This window comes from Paralichthys olivaceus, chromosome 5 (genome assembly GCF_024713975.1).
Source record: "Paralichthys olivaceus isolate ysfri-2021 chromosome 5, ASM2471397v2, whole genome shotgun sequence".
Lineage (NCBI taxonomy): Eukaryota > Metazoa > Chordata > Actinopteri > Pleuronectiformes > Paralichthyidae > Paralichthys > Paralichthys olivaceus.
The window spans coordinates 21,520,772-21,536,303 of NC_091097.1; the positions used below are offsets into that span (position 1 = coordinate 21,520,772).

The following is a 15,532-nucleotide window of genomic DNA, read 5'->3' on the forward strand; positions in this document are numbered from 1 at the left end:
TCGTTGCAAGAAAAAAATCATTACAATTTTCAAAAATGACCTTCAGCAATATTGTCAGTGTTTCATATCCAGTTGTTTCCCTGATGCAGAGTAAACTCCCTGCTCTTTCATCGCTCTCTCCAAATAAGACAATTTGAAAATGATATGTTAATAAAACATGAATAAAGTAGTGTTTTGATTAGAAACAAATCTGATGAATGCTCCCTTTCACCTTTCAGTGATGATGTGAGGGTTCCATATTCTTTTTTCCTTTGATGAACAGTCTTTCCTGCTCTTTCCAAGAGGTGTCTCCTCTGAAGCAGCAGCAACAGCGCCCTCTGCAAAGAAAAGTCTAAAAAGCTTACAGCACCTGGTATTCCCAGGCGGTCTCCCATTCAAGTACTAACCAGGCCCGACCCTGCTTAGCTTCCGAGATCGGACGAGATCGGGCGTGTTCAGGGTGGTATGGCCGTAAGCGATTAACTCCACCCACAATACCTCCTTTATACATGTGAATCATCACCATCATCAATGGTTCTTCTGTTGCTTTGCAACCATAGCATCTTGAGGTGTGGGTGGGCGGGAGGGTCAATTGTTCCAAAATCAATCTCAAGGTGCAATTTTGTCATATCGTTGCAAGAAAAAAATCATTACAATTTTCAAAAATTACCTTCAGCAATATTGTCAGTGTTTCATATCCAGTTGTTTCCCTGATGCAGAGTAAACTCCCTGCTCTTTCATCGCTCTCTCCAAATAAGACAATTTGAAAATGATATGTTAATAAAACATGAATAAAGTAGTGTTTTGATTAGAAACAAATCTGATGAATGCTCCCTTTCACCTTTCAGTGATGATGTGAGGGTTCCATATTCTTTTTTCCTTTGATGAACAGTCTTTCCTGCTCTTTCCAAGAGGTGTCTCCTCTGAAGCAGCAGCAACAGCGCCCTCTGCAAAGAAAAGTCTAAAAAGCTTACAGCACCTGGTATTCCCAGGCGGTCTCCCATTCAAGTACTAACCAGGCCCGATCCTGCTTAGCTTCCGAGATCGGACGAGATCGGGCGTGTTCAGGGTGGTATGGCCGTAAGCGATTAACTCCACCCACAATACCTCCTTTATACATGTGAATCATCACCATCATCAATGGTTCTTCTGTTGCTTTGCAACCATAGCATCTTGAGGTGTGGGTGGGCGGGAGGGTCAATTGTTCCAAAATCAATCTCAAGGTGCAATTTTGTCATATCGTTGCAAGAAAAAAATCATTACAATTTTCAAAAATGACCTTCAGCAATATTGTCAGTGTTTCATATCCAGTTGTTTCCCCTAATGCAGAGTAAACTCCCTGCTCTCTCATCGCTCTCTCCAAATAAGACCATTTGAAAATGATATGTTAATAAAACATGAATAAAGTAGTGTTTTGATTAGAAACAAATCTGATGAATGCTCACTTTCACCTTTCAGTGATGATGTGAGGGTTCCATATTCTTTTTTCCTTTGATGAACAGTCTTTCCTGCTCTTTCCAAGAGGTGTCTCCTCTGAAGCAGCAGCAACAGCGCCCTCTGCAAAGAAAAGTCTAAAAAGCTTACAGCACCTGGTATTCCCAGGCGGTCTCCCATTCAAGTACTAACCAGGCCCGACCCTGCTTAGCTTCCGAGATCGGACGAGATCGGGCGTGTTCAGGGTGGTATGGCCGTAAGCGATTAACTCCACCCACAATACCTCCTTTATACATGTGAATCATCACCATCATCAATGGTTCTTCTGTTGCTTTGCAACCATAGCATCTTGAGGTGTGGGTGGGCGGGAGGGTCAATTGTTCCAAAATCAATCTCAAGGTGCAATTTTGTCATATCGTTGCAAGAAAAAAATCATTACAATTTTCAAAAATGACCTTCAGCAATATTGTCAGTGTTTCATATCCAGTTGTTTCCCTGATGCAGAGTAAACTCCCTGCTCTTTCATCGCTCTCTCCAAATAAGACCATTTGAAAATGATATGTTAATAAAACATGAATAAAGTAGTGTTTTGATTAGAAACAAATCTGATGAATGCTCACTTTCACCTTTCAGTGATGATGTGAGGGTTCCATATTCTTTTTTCCTTTGATGAACAGTCTTTCCTGCTCTTTCCAAGAGGTGTCTTCTCTGAAGCAGCAGCAACAGCGCCCTCTGCAAAGAAAAGTCTAAAAAGCTTACAGCACCTGGTATTCCCAGGCGGTCTCCCATTAAAGTACTAACCAGGCCCGACCCTGCTTAGCTTCCGAGATCGGACGAGATCGGGCGTGTTCAGGGTGGTATGGCCGTAACCGATTAACTCCACCCACAATACCTCCTTTATACATGTGAATCATCACCATCATCAATGGTTCTTCTGTTGCTTTGCAACCATAGCATCTTGAGGTGTGGGTGGGCGGGAGGGTCAATTGTTCCAAAATCAATCTCAAGGTGCAATTTTGTCATATCGTTGCAAGAAAAAAATCATTACAATTTTCAAAAATGACCTTCAGCAATATTGTCAGTGTTTCATATCCAGTTGTTTCCCTGATGCAGAGTAAACTCCCTGCTCTCTCATCGCTCTCTCCAAATAAGACCATTTGAAAATGATATGTTAATAAAACATGAATAAAGTAGTGTTTTGATTAGAAACAAATCTGATGAATGCTCACTTTCACCTTTCAGTGATGATGTGAGGGTTCCATATTCTTTTTTCCTTTGATGAACAGTCTTTCCTGCTCTTTCCAAGAGGTGTCTCCTCTGAAGCAGCAGCAACAGCGCCCTCTGCAAAGAAAAGTCTAAAAAGCTTACAGCACCTGGTATTCCCAGGCGGTCTCCCATTCAAGTACTAACCAGGCCCGACCCTGCTTAGCTTCCGAGATCGGACGAGATCGGGCGTGTTCAGGGTGGTATGGCCGTAAGCGATTAACTCCACCCACAATACCTCCTTTATACATGTGAATCATCACCATCATCAATGGTTCTTCTGTTGCTTTGCAACCATAGCATCTTGAGGTGTGGGTGGGCGGGAGGGTCAATTGTTCCAAAATCAATCTCAAGGTGCAATTTTGTCATATCGTTGCAAGAAAAAAATCATTACAATTTTCAAAAATGACCTTCAGCAATATTGTCAGTGTTTCATATCCAGTTGTTTCCCTGATGCAGAGTAAACTCCCTGCTCTTTCATCGCTCTCTCCAAATAAGACAATTTGAAAATGATATGTTAATAAAACATGAATAAAGTAGTGTTTTGATTAGAAACAAATCTGATGAATGCTCCCTTTCACCTTTCAGTGATGATGTGAGGGTTCCATATTCTTTTTTCCTTTGATGAACAGTCTTTCCTGCTCTTTCCAAGAGGTGTCTCCTCTGAAGCAGCAGCAACAGCGCCCTCTGCAAAGAAAAGTCTAAAAAGCTTACAGCACCTGGTATTCCCAGGCGGTCTCCCATTCAAGTACTAACCAGGCCCGACCCTGCTTAGCTTCCGAGATCGGACGAGATCGGGCGTGTTCAGGGTGGTATGGCCGTAAGCGATTAACTCCACCCACAATACCTCCTTTATACATGTGAATCATCACCATCATCAATGGTTCTTCTGTTGCTTTGCAACCATAGCATCTTGAGGTGTGGGTGGGCGGGAGGGTCAATTGTTCCAAAATCAATCTCAAGGTGCAATTTTGTCATATCGTTGCAAGAAAAAAATCATTACAATTTTCAAAAATTACCTTCAGCAATATTGTCAGTGTTTCATATCCAGTTGTTTCCCTGATGCAGAGTAAACTCCCTGCTCTTTCATCGCTCTCTCCAAATAAGACCATTTGAAAATGATATGTTAATAAAACATGAATAAAGTAGTGTTTTGATTAGAAACAAATCTGATGAATGCTCACTTTCACCTTTCAGTGATGATGTGAGGGTTCCATATTCTTTTTTCCTTTGATGAACAGTCTTTCCTGCTCTTTCCAAGAGGTGTCTCCTCTGAAGCAGCAGCAACAGCGCCCTCTGCAAAGAAAAGTCTAAAAAGCTTACAGCACCTGGTATTCCCAGGCGGTCTCCCATTCAAGTACTAACCAGGCCCGACCCTGCTTAGCTTCCGAGATCGGACGAGATCGGGCGTGTTCAGGGTGGTATGGCCGTAAGCGATTAACTCCACCCACAATACCTCCTTTATACATGTGAATCATCACCATCATCAATGGTTCTTCTGTTGCTTTGCAACCATAGCATCTTGAGGTGTGGGTGGGCGGGAGGGTCAATTGTTCCAAAATCAATCTCAAGGTGCAATTTTGTCATATCGTTGCAAGAAAAAAATCATTACAATTTTCAAAAATGACCTTCAGCAATATTGTCAGTGTTTCATATCCAGTTGTTTCCCTGATGCAGAGTAAACTCCCTGCTCTTTCATCGCTCTCTCCAAATAAGACAATTTGAAAATGATATGTTAATAAAACATGAATAAAGTAGTGTTTTGATTAGAAACAAATCTGATGAATGCTCCCTTTCACCTTTCAGTGATGATGTGAGGGTTCCATATTCTTTTTTCCTTTGATGAACAGTCTTTCCTGCTCTTTCCAAGAGGTGTCTCCTCTGAAGCAGCAGCAACAGCGCCCTCTGCAAAGAAAAGTCTAAAAAGCTTACAGCACCTGGTATTCCCAGGCGGTCTCCCATTCAAGTACTAACCAGGCCCGATCCTGCTTAGCTTCCGAGATCGGACGAGATCGGGCGTGTTCAGGGTGGTATGGCCGTAAGCGATTAACTCCACCCACAATACCTCCTTTATACATGTGAATCATCACCATCATCAATGGTTCTTCTGTTGCTTTGCAACCATAGCATCTTGAGGTGTGGGTGGGCGGGAGGGTCAATTGTTCCAAAATCAATCTCAAGGTGCAATTTTGTCATATCGTTGCAAGAAAAAAATCATTACAATTTTCAAAAATGACCTTCAGCAATATTGTCAGTGTTTCATATCCAGTTGTTTCCCCTAATGCAGAGTAAACTCCCTGCTCTCTCATCGCTCTCTCCAAATAAGACCATTTGAAAATGATATGTTAATAAAACATGAATAAAGTAGTGTTTTGATTAGAAACAAATCTGATGAATGCTCACTTTCACCTTTCAGTGATGATGTGAGGGTTCCATATTCTTTTTTCCTTTGATGAACAGTCTTTCCTGCTCTTTCCAAGAGGTGTCTCCTCTGAAGCAGCAGCAACAGCGCCCTCTGCAAAGAAAAGTCTAAAAAGCTTACAGCACCTGGTATTCCCAGGCGGTCTCCCATTCAAGTACTAACCAGGCCCGACCCTGCTTAGCTTCCGAGATCGGACGAGATCGGGCGTGTTCAGGGTTGTATGGCCGTAAGCGATTAACTCCACCCACAATACCTCCTTTATACATGTGAATCATCACCATCATCAATGGTTCTTCTGTTGCTTTGCAACCATAGCATCTTGAGGTGTGGGTGGGCGGGAGGGTCAATTGTTCCAAAATCAATCTCAAGGTGCAATTTTGTCATATCGTTGCAAGAAAAAAATCATTACAATTTTCAAAAATGACCTTCAGCAATATTGTCAGTGTTTCATATCCAGTTGTTTCCCTGATGCAGAGTAAACTCCCTGCTCTCTCATCGCTCTCTCCAAATAAGACCATTTGAAAATGATATGTTAATAAAACATGAATAAAGTAGTGTTTTGATTAGAAACAAATCTGATGAATGCTCACTTTCACCTTTCAGTGATGATGTGAGGGTTCCATATTCTTTTTTCCTTTGATGAACAGTCTTTCCTGCTCTTTCCAAGAGGTGTCTCCTCTGAAGCAGCAGCAACAGCGCCCTCTGCAAAGAAAAGTCTAAAAAGCTTACAGCACCTGGTATTCCCAGGCGGTCTCCCATTCAAGTACTAACCAGGCCCGACCCTGCTTAGCTTCCGAGATCGGACGAGATCGGGCGTGTTCAGGGTTGTATGGCCGTAAGCGATTAACTCCACCCACAATACCTCCTTTATACATGTGAATCATCACCATCATCAATGGTTCTTCTGTTGCTTTGCAACCATAGCATCTTGAGGTGTGGGTGGGCGGGAGGGTCAATTGTTCCAAAATCAATCTCAAGGTGCAATTTTGTCATATCGTTGCAAGAAAAAAATCATTACAATTTTCAAAAATGACCTTCAGCAATATTGTCAGTGTTTCATATCCAGTTGTTTCCCTGATGCAGAGTAAACTCCCTGCTCTTTCATCGCTCTCCAAATAAGACCATTTGAAAATGATATGTTAATAAAACATGAATAAAGTAGTGTTTTGATTAGAAACAAATCTGATGAATGCTCCCTTTCACCTTTCAGTGATGATGTGAGGGTTCCATATTCTTTTTTCCTTTGATGAACAGTCTTTCCTGCTCTTTCCAAGAGGTGTCTCCTCTGAAGCAGCAGCAACAGCGCCCTCTGCAAAGAAAAGTCTAAAAAGCTTACAGCACCTGGTATTCCCAGGCGGTCTCCCATTCAAGTACTAACCAGGCCCGACCCTGCTTAGCTTCCGAGATCGGACGAGATCGGGCGTGTTCAGGGTTGTATGGCCGTAAGCGATTAACTCCACCCACAATACCTCCTTTATACATGTGAATCATCACCATCATCAATGGTTCTTCTGTTGCTTTGCAACCATAGCATCTTGAGGTGTGGGTGGGCGGGAGGGTCAATTGTTCCAAAATCAATCTCAAGGTGCAATTTTGTCATATCGTTGCAAGAAAAAAATCATTACAATTTTCAAAAATGACCTTCAGCAATATTGTCAGTGTTTCATATCCAGTTGTTTCCCTGATGCAGAGTAAACTCCCTGCTCTTTCATCGCTCTCCAAATAAGACCATTTGAAAATGATATGTTAATAAAACATGAATAAAGTAGTGTTTTGATTAGAAACAAATCTGATGAATGCTCCCTTTCACCTTTCAGTGATGATGTGAGGGTTCCATATTCTTTTTTCCTTTGATGAACAGTCTTTCCTGCTCTTTCCAAGAGGTGTCTCCTCTGAAGCAGCAGCAACAGCGCCCTCTGCAAAGAAAAGTCTAAAAAGCTTACAGCACCTGGTATTCCCAGGCGGTCTCCCATTCAAGTACTAACCAGGCCCGACCCTGCTTAGCTTCCGAGATCGGATGAGATCGGGCGTGTTCAGGGTGGTATGGCCGTAAGCGATTAACTCCACCCACAATACCTCCTTTATACATGTGAATCATCACCATCATCAATGGTTCTTCTGTTGCTTTGCAACCATAGCATCTTGAGGTGTGGGTGGGCGGGAGGGTCAATTGTTCCAAAATCAATCTCAAGGTGAAATTTTGTCATATCGTTGCAAGAAAAAAATCATTACAATTTTCAAAAATGACCTTCAGCAATATTGTCAGTGTTTCATATCCAGTTGTTTCCCTGATGCAGAGTAAACTCCCTGCTCTTTCATCGCTCTCTCCAAATAAGACCATTTGAAAATGATATGTTAATAAAACATGAATAAAGTAGTGTTTTGATTAGAAACAAATCTGATGAATGCTCACTTTCACCTTTCAGTGATGATGTGAGGGTTCCATATTCTTTTTTCCTTTGATGAACAGTCTTTCCTGCTCTTTCCAAGAGGTGTCTCCTCTGAAGCAGCAGCAACAGCGCCCTCTGCAAAGAAAAGTCTAAAAAGCTTACAGCACCTGGTATTCCCAGGCGGTCTTCCATTCAAGTACTAACCAGGCCCGACCCTGCTTAGCTTCCGAGATCGGACGAGATCGGGCGTGTTCAGGGTGGTATGGCCGTAAGCGATTAACTCCACCCACAATACCTCCTTTATACATGTGAATCATCACCATCATCAATGGTTCTTCTGTTGCTTTGCAACCATAGCATCTTGAGGTGTGGGTGGGCGGGGCGGTCAATTGTTCCAAAATCAATCTCAAGGTGCAATTTTGTCATATCGTTGCAAGAAAAAAATCATTACAATTTTCAAAAATGACCTTCAGCAATATTGTCAGTGTTTCATATCCAGTTGTTTCCCTGATGCAGAGTAAACTCCCTGCTCTTTCATCGCTCTCTCCAAATAAGACAATTTGAAAATGATATGTTAATAAAACATGAATAAAGTAGTGTTTTGATTAGAAACAAATCTGATGAATGCTCCCTTTCACCTTTCAGTGATGATGTGAGGGTTCCATATTCTTTTTTCCTTTGATGAACAGTCTTTCCTGCTCTTTCCAAGAGGTGTCTCCTCTGAAGCAGCAGCAACAGCGCCCTCTGCAAAGAAAAGTCTAAAAAGCTTACAGCACCTGGTATTCCCAGGCGGTCTCCCATTCAAGTACTAACCAGGCCCGACCCTGCTTAGCTTCCGAGATCGGACGAGATCGGGCGTGTTCAGGGTGGTATGGCCGTAAGCGATTAACTCCACCCACAATACCTCCTTTATACATGTGAATCATCACCATCATCAATGGTTCTTCTGTTGCTTTGCAACCATAGCATCTTGAGGTGTGGGTGGGCGGGAGGGTCAATTGTTCCAAAATCAATCTCAAGGTGCAATTTTGTCATATCGTTGCAAGAAAAAAATCATTACAATTTTCAAAAATTACCTTCAGCAATATTGTCAGTGTTTCATATCCAGTTGTTTCCCTGATGCAGAGTAAACTCCCTGCTCTTTCATCGCTCTCTCCAAATAAGACAATTTGAAAATGATATGTTAATAAAACATGAATAAAGTAGTGTTTTGATTAGAAACAAATCTGATGAATGCTCCCTTTCACCTTTCAGTGATGATGTGAGGGTTCCATATTCTTTTTTCCTTTGATGAACAGTCTTTCCTGCTCTTTCCAAGAGGTGTCTCCTCTGAAGCAGCAGCAACAGCGCCCTCTGCAAAGAAAAGTCTAAAAAGCTTACAGCACCTGGTATTCCCAGGCGGTCTCCCATTCAAGTACTAACCAGGCCCGATCCTGCTTAGCTTCCGAGATCGGACGAGATCGGGCGTGTTCAGGGTGGTATGGCCGTAAGCGATTAACTCCACCCACAATACCTCCTTTATACATGTGAATCATCACCATCATCAATGGTTCTTCTGTTGCTTTGCAACCATAGCATCTTGAGGTGTGGGTGGGCGGGAGGGTCAATTGTTCCAAAATCAATCTCAAGGTGCAATTTTGTCATATCGTTGCAAGAAAAAAATCATTACAATTTTCAAAAATGACCTTCAGCAATATTGTCAGTGTTTCATATCCAGTTGTTTCCCCTAATGCAGAGTAAACTCCCTGCTCTCTCATCGCTCTCTCCAAATAAGACCATTTGAAAATGATATGTTAATAAAACATGAATAAAGTAGTGTTTTGATTAGAAACAAATCTGATGAATGCTCACTTTCACCTTTCAGTGATGATGTGAGGGTTCCATATTCTTTTTTCCTTTGATGAACAGTCTTTCCTGCTCTTTCCAAGAGGTGTCTCCTCTGAAGCAGCAGCAACAGCACCCTCTGCAAAGAAAAGTCTAAAAAGCTTACAGCACCTGGTATTCCCAGGCGGTCTCCCATTAAAGTACTAACCAGGCCCGACCCTGCTTAGCTTCCGAGATCGGACGAGATCGGGCGTGTTCAGGGTGGTATGGCCGTAAGCGATTAACTCCACCCACAATACCTCCTTTATACATGTGAATCATCACCATCATCAATGGTTCTTCTGTTGCTTTGCAACCATAGCATCTTGAGGTGTGGGTGGGCGGGAGGGTCAATTGTTCCAAAATCAATCTCAAGGTGCAATTTTGTCATATCGTTGCAAGAAAAAAATCATTACAATTTTCAAAAATGACCTTCAGCAATATTGTCAGTGTTTCATATCCAGTTGTTTCCCTGATGCAGAGTAAACTCCCTGCTCTCTCATCGCTCTCTCCAAATAAGACCATTTGAAAATGATATGTTAATAAAACATGAATAAAGTAGTGTTTTGATTAGAAACAAATCTGATGAATGCTCACTTTCACCTTTCAGTGATGATGTGAGGGTTCCATATTCTTTTTTCCTTTGATGAACAGTCTTTCCTGCTCTTTCCAAGAGGTGTCTCCTCTGAAGCAGCAGCAACAGCGCCCTCTGCAAAGAAAAGTCTAAAAAGCTTACAGCACCTGGTATTCCCAGGCGGTCTCCCATTCAAGTACTAACCAGGCCCGACCCTGCTTAGCTTCCGAGATCGGACGAGATCGGGCGTGTTCAGGGTGGTATGGCCGTAAGCGATTAACTCCACCCACAATACCTCCTTTATACATGTGAATCATCACCATCATCAATGGTTCTTCTGTTGCTTTGCAACCATAGCATCTTGAGGTGTGGGTGGGCGGGAGGGTCAATTGTTCCAAAATCAATCTCAAGGTGCAATTTTGTCATATCGTTGCAAGAAAAAAATCATTACAATTTTCAAAAATGACCTTCAGCAATATTGTCAGTGTTTCATATCCAGTTGTTTCCCTGATGCAGAGTAAACTCCCTGCTCTTTCATCGCTCTCTCCAAATAAGACAATTTGAAAATGATATGTTAATAAAACATGAATAAAGTAGTGTTTTGATTAGAAACAAATCTGATGAATGCTCCCTTTCACCTTTCAGTGATGATGTGAGGGTTCCATATTCTTTTTTCCTTTGATGAACAGTCTTTCCTGCTCTTTCCAAGAGGTGTCTCCTCTGAAGCAGCAGCAACAGCGCCCTCTGCAAAGAAAAGTCTAAAAAGCTTACAGCACCTGGTATTCCCAGGCGGTCTCCCATTCAAGTACTAACCAGGCCCGACCCTGCTTAGCTTCCGAGATCGGACGAGATCGGGCGTGTTCAGGGTGGTATGGCCGTAAGCGATTAACTCCACCCACAATACCTCCTTTATACATGTGAATCATCACCATCATCAATGGTTCTTCTGTTGCTTTGCAACCATAGCATCTTGAGGTGTGGGTGGGCGGGAGGGTCAATTGTTCCAAAATCAATCTCAAGGTGCAATTTTGTCATATCGTTGCAAGAAAAAAATCATTACAATTTTCAAAAATTACCTTCAGCAATATTGTCAGTGTTTCATATCCAGTTGTTTCCCTGATGCAGAGTAAACTCCCTGCTCTTTCATCGCTCTCTCCAAATAAGACCATTTGAAAATGATATGTTAATAAAACATGAATAAAGTAGTGTTTTGATTAGAAACAAATCTGATGAATGCTCACTTTCACCTTTCAGTGATGATGTGAGGGTTCCATATTCTTTTTTCCTTTGATGAACAGTCTTTCCTGCTCTTTCCAAGAGGTGTCTCCTCTGAAGCAGCAGCAACAGCGCCCTCTGCAAAGAAAAGTCTAAAAAGCTTACAGCACCTGGTATTCCCAGGCGGTCTCCCATTCAAGTACTAACCAGGCCCGACCCTGCTTAGCTTCCGAGATCGGACGAGATCGGGCGTGTTCAGGGTGGTATGGCCGTAAGCGATTAACTCCACCCACAATACCTCCTTTATACATGTGAATCATCACCATCATCAATGGTTCTTCTGTTGCTTTGCAACCATAGCATCTTGAGGTGTGGGTGGGCGGGAGGGTCAATTGTTCCAAAATCAATCTCAAGGTGCAATTTTGTCATATCGTTGCAAGAAAAAAATCATTACAATTTTCAAAAATGACCTTCAGCAATATTGTCAGTGTTTCATATCCAGTTGTTTCCCTGATGCAGAGTAAACTCCCTGCTCTTTCATCGCTCTCTCCAAATAAGACAATTTGAAAATGATATGTTAATAAAACATGAATAAAGTAGTGTTTTGATTAGAAACAAATCTGATGAATGCTCCCTTTCACCTTTCAGTGATGATGTGAGGGTTCCATATTCTTTTTTCCTTTGATGAACAGTCTTTCCTGCTCTTTCCAAGAGGTGTCTCCTCTGAAGCAGCAGCAACAGCGCCCTCTGCAAAGAAAAGTCTAAAAAGCTTACAGCACCTGGTATTCCCAGGCGGTCTCCCATTCAAGTACTAACCAGGCCCGATCCTGCTTAGCTTCCGAGATCGGACGAGATCGGGCGTGTTCAGGGTGGTATGGCCGTAAGCGATTAACTCCACCCACAATACCTCCTTTATACATGTGAATCATCACCATCATCAATGGTTCTTCTGTTGCTTTGCAACCATAGCATCTTGAGGTGTGGGTGGGCGGGAGGGTCAATTGTTCCAAAATCAATCTCAAGGTGCAATTTTGTCATATCGTTGCAAGAAAAAAATCATTACAATTTTCAAAAATGACCTTCAGCAATATTGTCAGTGTTTCATATCCAGTTGTTTCCCCTAATGCAGAGTAAACTCCCTGCTCTCTCATCGCTCTCTCCAAATAAGACCATTTGAAAATGATATGTTAATAAAACATGAATAAAGTAGTGTTTTGATTAGAAACAAATCTGATGAATGCTCACTTTCACCTTTCAGTGATGATGTGAGGGTTCCATATTCTTTTTTCCTTTGATGAACAGTCTTTCCTGCTCTTTCCAAGAGGTGTCTCCTCTGAAGCAGCAGCAACAGCGCCCTCTGCAAAGAAAAGTCTAAAAAGCTTACAGCACCTGGTATTCCCAGGCGGTCTCCCATTCAAGTACTAACCAGGCCCGACCCTGCTTAGCTTCCGAGATCGGACGAGATCGGGCGTGTTCAGGGTTGTATGGCCGTAAGCGATTAACTCCACCCACAATACCTCCTTTATACATGTGAATCATCACCATCATCAATGGTTCTTCTGTTGCTTTGCAACCATAGCATCTTGAGGTGTGGGTGGGCGGGAGGGTCAATTGTTCCAAAATCAATCTCAAGGTGCAATTTTGTCATATCGTTGCAAGAAAAAAATCATTACAATTTTCAAAAATGACCTTCAGCAATATTGTCAGTGTTTCATATCCAGTTGTTTCCCTGATGCAGAGTAAACTCCCTGCTCTCTCATCGCTCTCTCCAAATAAGACCATTTGAAAATGATATGTTAATAAAACATGAATAAAGTAGTGTTTTGATTAGAAACAAATCTGATGAATGCTCACTTTCACCTTTCAGTGATGATGTGAGGGTTCCATATTCTTTTTTCCTTTGATGAACAGTCTTTCCTGCTCTTTCCAAGAGGTGTCTCCTCTGAAGCAGCAGCAACAGCGCCCTCTGCAAAGAAAAGTCTAAAAAGCTTACAGCACCTGGTATTCCCAGGCGGTCTCCCATTCAAGTACTAACCAGGCCCGACCCTGCTTAGCTTCCGAGATCGGACGAGATCGGGCGTGTTCAGGGTTGTATGGCCGTAAGCGATTAACTCCACCCACAATACCTCCTTTATACATGTGAATCATCACCATCATCAATGGTTCTTCTGTTGCTTTGCAACCATAGCATCTTGAGGTGTGGGTGGGCGGGAGGGTCAATTGTTCCAAAATCAATCTCAAGGTGCAATTTTGTCATATCGTTGCAAGAAAAAAATCATTACAATTTTCAAAAATGACCTTCAGCAATATTGTCAGTGTTTCATATCCAGTTGTTTCCCTGATGCAGAGTAAACTCCCTGCTCTTTCATCGCTCTCCAAATAAGACCATTTGAAAATGATATGTTAATAAAACATGAATAAAGTAGTGTTTTGATTAGAAACAAATCTGATGAATGCTCCCTTTCACCTTTCAGTGATGATGTGAGGGTTCCATATTCTTTTTTCCTTTGATGAACAGTCTTTCCTGCTCTTTCCAAGAGGTGTCTCCTCTGAAGCAGCAGCAACAGCGCCCTCTGCAAAGAAAAGTCTAAAAAGCTTACAGCACCTGGTATTCCCAGGCGGTCTCCCATTCAAGTACTAACCAGGCCCGACCCTGCTTAGCTTCCGAGATCGGACGAGATCGGGCGTGTTCAGGGTTGTATGGCCGTAAGCGATTAACTCCACCCACAATACCTCCTTTATACATGTGAATCATCACCATCATCAATGGTTCTTCTGTTGCTTTGCAACCATAGCATCTTGAGGTGTGGGTGGGCGGGAGGGTCAATTGTTCCAAAATCAATCTCAAGGTGCAATTTTGTCATATCGTTGCAAGAAAAAAATCATTACAATTTTCAAAAATGACCTTCAGCAATATTGTCAGTGTTTCATATCCAGTTGTTTCCCTGATGCAGAGTAAACTCCCTGCTCTTTCATCGCTCTCCAAATAAGACCATTTGAAAATGATATGTTAATAAAACATGAATAAAGTAGTGTTTTGATTAGAAACAAATCTGATGAATGCTCCCTTTCACCTTTCAGTGATGATGTGAGGGTTCCATATTCTTTTTTCCTTTGATGAACAGTCTTTCCTGCTCTTTCCAAGAGGTGTCTCCTCTGAAGCAGCAGCAACAGCGCCCTCTGCAAAGAAAAGTCTAAAAAGCTTACAGCACCTGGTATTCCCAGGCGGTCTCCCATTCAAGTACTAACCAGGCCCGACCCTGCTTAGCTTCCGAGATCGGATGAGATCGGGCGTGTTCAGGGTGGTATGGCCGTAAGCGATTAACTCCACCCACAATACCTCCTTTATACATGTGAATCATCACCATCATCAATGGTTCTTCTGTTGCTTTGCAACCATAGCATCTTGAGGTGTGGGTGGGCGGGAGGGTCAATTGTTCCAAAATCAATCTCAAGGTGAAATTTTGTCATATCGTTGCAAGAAAAAAATCATTACAATTTTCAAAAATGACCTTCAGCAATATTGTCAGTGTTTCATATCCAGTTGTTTCCCTGATGCAGAGTAAACTCCCTGCTCTTTCATCGCTCTCTCCAAATAAGACCATTTGAAAATGATATGTTAATAAAACATGAATAAAGTAGTGTTTTGATTAGAAACAAATCTGATGAATGCTCACTTTCACCTTTCAGTGATGATGTGAGGGTTCCATATTCTTTTTTCCTTTGATGAACAGTCTTTCCTGCTCTTTCCAAGAGGTGTCTCCTCTGAAGCAGCAGCAACAGCGCCCTCTGCAAAGAAAAGTCTAAAAAGCTTACAGCACCTGGTATTCCCAGGCGGTCTTCCATTCAAGTACTAACCAGGCCCGACCCTGCTTAGCTTCCGAGATCGGACGAGATCGGGCGTGTTCAGGGTGGTATGGCCGTAAGCGATTAACTCCACCCACAATACCTCCTTTATACATGTGAATCATCACCATCATCAATGGTTCTTCTGTTGCTTTGCAACCATAGCATCTTGAGGTGTGGGTGGGCGGGGCGGTCAATTGTTCCAAAATCAATCTCAAGGTGCAATTTTGTCATATCGTTGCAAGAAAAAAATCATTACAATTTTCAAAAATGACCTTCAGCAATATTGTCAGTGTTTCATATCCAGTTGTTTCCCTGATGCAGAGTAAACTCCCTGCTCTTTCATCGCTCTCTCCAAATAAGACCATTTGAAAATGATATGTTAATAAAACATGAATAAAGTAGTGTTTTGATTAGAAACAAATCTGATGAATGCTCACTTTCACCTTTCAGTGATGATGTGAGGGTTCCATATTCTTTTTTCCTTTGATGAACAGTCTTTCCTGCTCTTTCCAAGAGGTGTCTCCTCTGAAGCAGCAGCAACAG

At 42.2% G+C, this 15,532-nt stretch overlaps 25 non-coding genes across 25 annotated transcripts; all 25 read right to left on the reverse strand.

Moving 5' to 3' along the window:
- Positions 1–337: 337 nt before the first annotated feature.
- Positions 338–456, reverse strand: LOC138410220 (5S ribosomal RNA). The gene has a single exon (XR_011243016.1). It is a non-coding gene; the product is annotated as a 5S ribosomal RNA (ribosomal RNA).
- A 490-nt stretch (positions 457–946) lies between these two features.
- LOC138408779 (5S ribosomal RNA) lies at positions 947–1,065 on the reverse strand. Its single transcript, XR_011242099.1, has one exon. It is a non-coding gene; the product is annotated as a 5S ribosomal RNA (ribosomal RNA).
- A 491-nt stretch (positions 1,066–1,556) lies between these two features.
- Positions 1,557–1,675, reverse strand: LOC138410221 (5S ribosomal RNA). Its single transcript, XR_011243017.1, has one exon. It is a non-coding gene; the product is annotated as a 5S ribosomal RNA (ribosomal RNA).
- Positions 1,676–2,165: 490 nt separating this feature from the next.
- On the reverse strand, positions 2,166–2,284 carry LOC138408815 (5S ribosomal RNA). Its single transcript, XR_011242135.1, has one exon. It is a non-coding gene; the product is annotated as a 5S ribosomal RNA (ribosomal RNA).
- A 490-nt stretch (positions 2,285–2,774) lies between these two features.
- Positions 2,775–2,893, reverse strand: LOC138410222 (5S ribosomal RNA). The gene has a single exon (XR_011243018.1). It is a non-coding gene; the product is annotated as a 5S ribosomal RNA (ribosomal RNA).
- Positions 2,894–3,383: 490 nt separating this feature from the next.
- Positions 3,384–3,502, reverse strand: LOC138410223 (5S ribosomal RNA). The gene has a single exon (XR_011243019.1). It is a non-coding gene; the product is annotated as a 5S ribosomal RNA (ribosomal RNA).
- A 490-nt stretch (positions 3,503–3,992) lies between these two features.
- LOC138410224 (5S ribosomal RNA) lies at positions 3,993–4,111 on the reverse strand. The gene has a single exon (XR_011243020.1). It is a non-coding gene; the product is annotated as a 5S ribosomal RNA (ribosomal RNA).
- Positions 4,112–4,601: 490 nt separating this feature from the next.
- On the reverse strand, positions 4,602–4,720 carry LOC138408781 (5S ribosomal RNA). The gene has a single exon (XR_011242101.1). It is a non-coding gene; the product is annotated as a 5S ribosomal RNA (ribosomal RNA).
- A 491-nt stretch (positions 4,721–5,211) lies between these two features.
- LOC138408984 (5S ribosomal RNA) lies at positions 5,212–5,330 on the reverse strand. Its single transcript, XR_011242305.1, has one exon. It is a non-coding gene; the product is annotated as a 5S ribosomal RNA (ribosomal RNA).
- Positions 5,331–5,820: 490 nt separating this feature from the next.
- On the reverse strand, positions 5,821–5,939 carry LOC138408985 (5S ribosomal RNA). Its single transcript, XR_011242306.1, has one exon. It is a non-coding gene; the product is annotated as a 5S ribosomal RNA (ribosomal RNA).
- A 488-nt stretch (positions 5,940–6,427) lies between these two features.
- On the reverse strand, positions 6,428–6,546 carry LOC138408987 (5S ribosomal RNA). The gene has a single exon (XR_011242308.1). It is a non-coding gene; the product is annotated as a 5S ribosomal RNA (ribosomal RNA).
- Positions 6,547–7,034: 488 nt separating this feature from the next.
- Positions 7,035–7,153, reverse strand: LOC138409784 (5S ribosomal RNA). Its single transcript, XR_011242753.1, has one exon. It is a non-coding gene; the product is annotated as a 5S ribosomal RNA (ribosomal RNA).
- A 490-nt stretch (positions 7,154–7,643) lies between these two features.
- Positions 7,644–7,762, reverse strand: LOC138408611 (5S ribosomal RNA). The gene has a single exon (XR_011241930.1). It is a non-coding gene; the product is annotated as a 5S ribosomal RNA (ribosomal RNA).
- A 490-nt stretch (positions 7,763–8,252) lies between these two features.
- On the reverse strand, positions 8,253–8,371 carry LOC138410225 (5S ribosomal RNA). Its single transcript, XR_011243021.1, has one exon. It is a non-coding gene; the product is annotated as a 5S ribosomal RNA (ribosomal RNA).
- A 490-nt stretch (positions 8,372–8,861) lies between these two features.
- On the reverse strand, positions 8,862–8,980 carry LOC138408782 (5S ribosomal RNA). The gene has a single exon (XR_011242102.1). It is a non-coding gene; the product is annotated as a 5S ribosomal RNA (ribosomal RNA).
- Positions 8,981–9,471: 491 nt separating this feature from the next.
- LOC138408303 (5S ribosomal RNA) lies at positions 9,472–9,590 on the reverse strand. Its single transcript, XR_011241622.1, has one exon. It is a non-coding gene; the product is annotated as a 5S ribosomal RNA (ribosomal RNA).
- A 490-nt stretch (positions 9,591–10,080) lies between these two features.
- On the reverse strand, positions 10,081–10,199 carry LOC138410226 (5S ribosomal RNA). Its single transcript, XR_011243022.1, has one exon. It is a non-coding gene; the product is annotated as a 5S ribosomal RNA (ribosomal RNA).
- Positions 10,200–10,689: 490 nt separating this feature from the next.
- Positions 10,690–10,808, reverse strand: LOC138410227 (5S ribosomal RNA). Its single transcript, XR_011243023.1, has one exon. It is a non-coding gene; the product is annotated as a 5S ribosomal RNA (ribosomal RNA).
- A 490-nt stretch (positions 10,809–11,298) lies between these two features.
- On the reverse strand, positions 11,299–11,417 carry LOC138410229 (5S ribosomal RNA). Its single transcript, XR_011243025.1, has one exon. It is a non-coding gene; the product is annotated as a 5S ribosomal RNA (ribosomal RNA).
- Positions 11,418–11,907: 490 nt separating this feature from the next.
- LOC138408783 (5S ribosomal RNA) lies at positions 11,908–12,026 on the reverse strand. Its single transcript, XR_011242103.1, has one exon. It is a non-coding gene; the product is annotated as a 5S ribosomal RNA (ribosomal RNA).
- Positions 12,027–12,517: 491 nt separating this feature from the next.
- LOC138408988 (5S ribosomal RNA) lies at positions 12,518–12,636 on the reverse strand. The gene has a single exon (XR_011242309.1). It is a non-coding gene; the product is annotated as a 5S ribosomal RNA (ribosomal RNA).
- A 490-nt stretch (positions 12,637–13,126) lies between these two features.
- Positions 13,127–13,245, reverse strand: LOC138408989 (5S ribosomal RNA). Its single transcript, XR_011242310.1, has one exon. It is a non-coding gene; the product is annotated as a 5S ribosomal RNA (ribosomal RNA).
- A 488-nt stretch (positions 13,246–13,733) lies between these two features.
- On the reverse strand, positions 13,734–13,852 carry LOC138408990 (5S ribosomal RNA). The gene has a single exon (XR_011242311.1). It is a non-coding gene; the product is annotated as a 5S ribosomal RNA (ribosomal RNA).
- Positions 13,853–14,340: 488 nt separating this feature from the next.
- LOC138409795 (5S ribosomal RNA) lies at positions 14,341–14,459 on the reverse strand. The gene has a single exon (XR_011242754.1). It is a non-coding gene; the product is annotated as a 5S ribosomal RNA (ribosomal RNA).
- Positions 14,460–14,949: 490 nt separating this feature from the next.
- LOC138408612 (5S ribosomal RNA) lies at positions 14,950–15,068 on the reverse strand. The gene has a single exon (XR_011241931.1). It is a non-coding gene; the product is annotated as a 5S ribosomal RNA (ribosomal RNA).
- Positions 15,069–15,532: the final 464 nt, after the last annotated feature.